Source organism: Dioscorea cayenensis, chromosome 9 (genome assembly GCF_009730915.1).
Source record: "Dioscorea cayenensis subsp. rotundata cultivar TDr96_F1 chromosome 9, TDr96_F1_v2_PseudoChromosome.rev07_lg8_w22 25.fasta, whole genome shotgun sequence".
In the NCBI taxonomy this organism is placed as follows: Eukaryota; Viridiplantae; Streptophyta; class Magnoliopsida; order Dioscoreales; family Dioscoreaceae; genus Dioscorea; species Dioscorea cayenensis.
The window spans coordinates 16,857,504-16,863,360 of NC_052479.1; the positions used below are offsets into that span (position 1 = coordinate 16,857,504).

Genomic DNA, 5,857 nt, shown 5'->3' on the forward strand with positions numbered 1-5,857 from the left:
GGTGACCAAGGTTATTATTGATTCGTAAGGGATCAATTACATTGAAGTGTTTTGAAATAGAAGGGCTGGCCATGACTCTTTTTGGCCTCCTGGGAAAACAGCATACACCATGCTGCATGAATCAAGAAATCCTTTGCTAAGCAATAATTCACCACCACTTTTTTTATGTAACATAGTAGTTACTTTCCCAATTCTCTATTATTCATTTCCATTAAAACAATGCTTCTCTTCATGTCCTTTAAGTTTAAAATTCGATTTTGATAATTTTCATGGTTTCTAACACAACAAAGTAGCAAATGAACTAGAAGCTCAAAAGTGTTGAACTGCAACTAGCCAAGAGATGGTTTTGAACCACTATGAGACACAGTACGTGGATAATATACTATGTCAACATTATTCAAAGTTTGAAGAACACAACAGTAGATGTTAACTTGAACTTCAGCCATCCTAAATGCATATTAATCCCTCCACCGATGGCCACAATCCGGACCGCAGCACACGAAGAACAGCGTCATACCTTCCTCTCCTCTCGCAGTAGCCTGAAAGAAGACAACTTCCGAATGATTGCACTTTGTGCATCTGATAGTCTTGGTACGAGGAAGAGTTAGATTAGCTCATCCTGCAGAACTTGAGTACGCTCACCAACAGAATGGAGAACTTCATTTCTATAGACACAGTTGTCATTAGAAATCTCTTGGTGTTCACAGTTACGGTAAGCAAAAAGGAGGATTTTTTGCTCCTTATTCTCCTTCGGGTACAGTATGTTGTTGCATTCATAGCAGAACTTCATAGTGCTCATGGCCTCTCTCTTTCTCTCTCTCTCGCTCTCTCTCGTACTTTCTTTTGTGTAGAACAAAATGAGTGCCATGATAAGTGCTTGTGCGATATGAATGCGAAGTGTTCATTCCTTATGTTGAGCATTACTTTTCTAAGATTTTTACACTAATATGTGTGTTTTTATGTTACTTTTATGCAGGTAGGGTTGTGAGGCCGAGTATGAAGGAAATAGGCCAATGTGGATCATAATGCACCTATTTTGGAGGAAATCTTGCTAAGGTTCAAACGCGAAGACATAGGTCAGGTGTGAGATGCTAGAGTGTGTGCCAACCTCCTCGCATTCGAGTGAGCACATCCATTTGGAGGGGCACAAAGGCAGTCACACTCGAGCATTCCAATTTATGCACATAAGAACGAAAGCTCCACCAACATGTATATCATTGAAGAAGCAAGTGATTCACGACGTAAACGTGTGCCCGTTTGCGTTACCCCGATGAAAATATGGAATTGGGAAGTTATTCAGGTCGGAGACTGTAGCAGAGCGGTACTGTTCACAGCCGGCCGAGAAATCAGAGAAACAGAGAATCCACACGGGCGTGTGGAAATTATCCACGGCCGTGTGGAAATTCCGCACGGGCACGTGTACCGTCCACGCCCATGGAGTCGCCTGATTCCAGCCCTATTTAAAGCCGATTCAGCCCCGATTTTGGTATTCTTTTCTCCATCTTTTCCCCAACTTGAGAGAGGGCTTCGGCTAGGGTTTTGAGGGGTATTAGCTAGGGTTTTGGAGATGTTCTATGGCTCCGACATCGCGCGTCATTTGGAAGAAGGTTATTAGGAGAGCTTTCGTCGGCATTGATCCGGTGAGGTGTAACCTAGGCCGGACAAAGGATCCCTTGCGACGAGTAGAGGACTCTCCACAAGACCATCGACACGACCATCGAGGGAGTTTCTTTATGGATTCATTGCTTTTACATTCGATTTCTTTGATTGTACTTAGCTCCATGGAGAGCTAAACCCCGAGTGGGTACTTGGGTGATTGTGAACCCTAGGATGTATTCGTTTCATTGAACTTCTTTATTATGCTTTCAATAAATTGATGGTTATTGTGAGTTCCAACCTTGAATGCTTGATTGTATGAACATTTCCCCTAGAGTGACACTAGGGTTGAGAGTTCTTGTTGGTAACCTTTTGAGTGAGTGACACACCACGAGAGTTAGACAAAGCTAGGTTGGAGAGGGTTGAGAGGGTGAGTCGAGAGGTACAAGAGCGTCCCCTTTCCCCTCCAACGTGATAGATTCTACCTCCGTTCCTCGAGTTCTTTGCGGCCATAATAGAGTGAATGGTCTAAGGGATGAATCTCCGCTGGGGCTTAGTTGCGCGTGCAATGGAGTGAAGCGTTGAGGAGATCTTAGTATCTATGGCTTAATTATGGTTAAGGACCTTCCGCCTGGACCAAAGGGTTAGGTCTATAATTAGGAAGAGATTTATCACCTGGAATCCCTAGAGCTCATTGCAACTTTATGCGAGTACGAGGTTGAGAGGTTATTTAATCTCTCCTCCGGGACATGAATAGAGTTATACATAGTTGACCTTAGATTTGGGACTATGTATGTAAGGATTTCCACGACTCACCATTGCATTGATTAGGAAGCATAATAGAGAGTTCTTGCACTTGAAGCGATTATCCTAGGTGAAGCATCATCCGAGTACCCCATCTTTATCGATTGCCTTACCTCCTCCTTACTTTTGCTCTCTTACTTGTGGCTTTTAATTGTTGAGAATTGAATCATTGTCACACTTACCATTGTTGATATTCCACATAGCTAAGAATCGAATTAAGTGTCTTTACTCCCTACTCCCTGTGGATTCGATACCCACTCACCCGAGATTATTACTTCGACAAACCCGTGCACTTGCGGGATATACGCAAGGGGATCTTGTCATGCCATCATTTAAACACTTTGTCCTCCGAATTACTCATGCCGAACGAGGTGCTTCATTTCTCCAATCTTGAATATAGCTTTGGAATGATCATAGTAGGGATAGTGCTCAGTGCACAAGGACTTAGTCAGCACCACCGTTGTCTCTTTGATCATCATCTCTTCTCTATCATCCAGGAAATTCACCAAGAGTCCGATAATACTTGAATATTCGTGATCGGCATCCGAGTGCTTTGCTATCGGGGATTGTGAGCTTGAGTACGGATCGGCAAAGGTTGAAGTCATGCGTCACGACTTTGGTAATTTTCTCCAGCGCCACAGTAACGCACCTCTTCTGTCCATTTTTTTAGCAGGACAACGAAGCAAAGGAAGGCTTTTGATTTGATGATGCTTATGGAGATGGCAAGATTGTTTTTGATTAGACTGCGTACTTGTTGTTCTTTGCATAGGTCACAATGTTCTTGATTATAGTGAGGGCGTCCTTCATCTTGAAATCACAAGCACAAAGAAAATTCAGAGAATGGTATCGCTCTTCTCATCGACATCGAGCGGAGAAACATTTCAGATAAATATAGCTTTAGATGGCGACGCTGGGGTATCCGTTGATGCGTGGTCGGTGGCTTCTCAAGCTCTTCCATCTTCATGCTTTGACTCCTTCGTGTTTACAACTTCCAGATTTCAGGCTCCTTCATCTTCACGGCTCCTCGTCAGGAACACAGCAACAAGCAAATGGGCAACGATATTAGCGTCGACCAAGTTGGTGATGGCGGCAACGGCTCCAATATACATATATATACTTCTTTGATGTTGATGACGCACTACGGCAACAACAATGGCGATAGGCGTGACAGCAACAGGCAGCAACGGCGGCAGACGGCAATCGACGGTAGGCAGCAACTTTTTATATATATATATAGATATGAATATAGGTTTGGAGGAAAATGAGAACCTTCTGTTTCGTCTTTCTCTTTCACTCTTCCTTCTTCGTCTTCTCCTTCTCTTTGTCTTTTCCTCCTCTCCGTCTTCTCCTTCGATCTTCCTCTTCTTAAAACATTTTTGGCAACTGCTCTTCATGTCGTGGTTCCCGTCATTCGCTGGCATCATGGGGCAACTGCACACCCACGCCACCACATTCTCATGAACAGCCCCACGTCTTCCTCTCTCTTAAACACATATATATATATATATGTATTACATTATATATATATTGTTATATTATATACGTATATATGATATTTATTTTATTTATTTCTATTTTATTATTTTAGTTATTTTATTTATATTTTATATTATTAATTTATTACCATTATTATATATATTATCTTTTTTTATCTGATTTTATTTTTGTATATAATATATATTTATAAGATATGTATTTTATTTTATTTGTTTTACTTGATTTGATTAATTGATTAATTGATTTGTTGTTATATATATATTATTTTATTTATTATATATATATATATTTTAATTTATTTTATTATTTTTATTATCATTATGACTATTATTTGATTTCATTTGATTTGATTGATTTTTTTTTAATTTATTATCGGGTTTTATTTTATTTTAATTATATATTTATATATATATTGCTTATTTTGTTTTAATTTATCTGATTATATATATATTTATTTATTATTATTATTATTTATTTTATTTTTATTTTTATTTTTATTTTTTTATTTTTTTATTTTTATTTATTTTATTTTATTTTATTTTTACGATTTGCTTTATTTTATTTTCCCTTTTTTAAAAAAATCTTTTTATCATATTTTTTTACCAATTATTATTATTTTTTTTAGTTTATTATATTTGTTATATATATATATATATGTATATATATATATATTTTTTTTCGCCTCATGATTTATATTCCCGGTTGATCTTGGTATTGTGGTTGCATCAGGATCCCTGTAATTGGTTGATCCGAAGGTTTGAGTATTTTTAGATCGGCTCGAGATATGTGCTCTTGGCTGATCTTGAGATTTGTGAATTTTGAATATCTTGGATATTTTAGATCACCTCGAGGTCGGTGCTCTCGGCTGATCTGTGATTTGGGTATTTTAGACCACCTCGAGATCTGTGCTCTCGGCTGATCTTGAGATTTGATTATTTTAGACCACCTCGAGATCAGTGCTCTTGGCTGATCTTGAGATTTGAGTATTTTAGACCGTCTCGAGATCGGTGCTCTCGGCTGATCCTGAGATTTATGTACTTTGGATCACCTCGAGATTGGTGCTCTCGGCTGATCCTGAGATTTTAATATTTTAGACCACCTCGAGATCAGTGCTCTCGGCTGATCTTGAGATTTGAGTATTTTAGACCGCCTCGAGATCGGTGCTCTCGGCTGATCCTGAGATTTTAATATTTTAGACCGCCTCGAGATCGGTGCTCTCGGGTGATCCTGAGATTTTTAATATTTTAGACCACCTCGAGATCTGTGCTCTCGGCTGATATTGAGATTTGAGTATTTTAGACCGCCTAGAGATCGGTACTCTCGGCTGGTCTTGAAATTTATGTATTTTGGATGGCCTCGAGATTGGTGCTCCTGGCTGATCCTGAGATTCGAGTATTTTAGACCGCCTTGAGATCGGTGCTCTTGATTGGTCTTGAGATTTGGATATTTTGAATATTTTGGTCTAGATTAGGAGATACATTTAATTTATTATTAAATTACAAGATTAGTCACTAAACTATCCACCAGTTCCTATTTTTGTCACTAAACAAAAAAACATTCTATTTTGGTCACTAACCTTTTAAATTGCTTTCAATTTGGTCACTGACGCCAACGCCGTTAACGGCGATCTGACGTGGCTTAGCCATGTCAACAAACTTAACCACGTCAGCACCTCTCTTTAAAAACCTATCTTCTTTCTGCTTCCCCTTTCCCTTTCCCTTTTCTTTCTTCTTCCCCTTTCCCGTTTCTTTCTTCTTCCTTGCCCTTTCTCCTTCTGTAGAAATTATGTGTTGGTTATTCTGCATCATCTTGGAATTCTGTGTATTATTAAAATATAATGACATTCTGTGTTGCTTATTCTACATAATGACATTCTGCATGTATTGTGTTTTTTTTTCTTGTATTTGTTTAGACAAACAATTAATTTTTAAGTACTTGTGTGTGTGTTCTCAAGGAGGTG

At 38.8% G+C, this 5,857-nt stretch overlaps 1 pseudogene; it reads right to left on the reverse strand.

Annotated features, from left to right (window-relative positions):
• Positions 1–458: 458 nt before the first annotated feature.
• Positions 459–799, reverse strand: LOC120268230 (annotated as a pseudogene).
• Between the last annotated feature and the right edge of the window lie 5,058 nt (positions 800–5,857).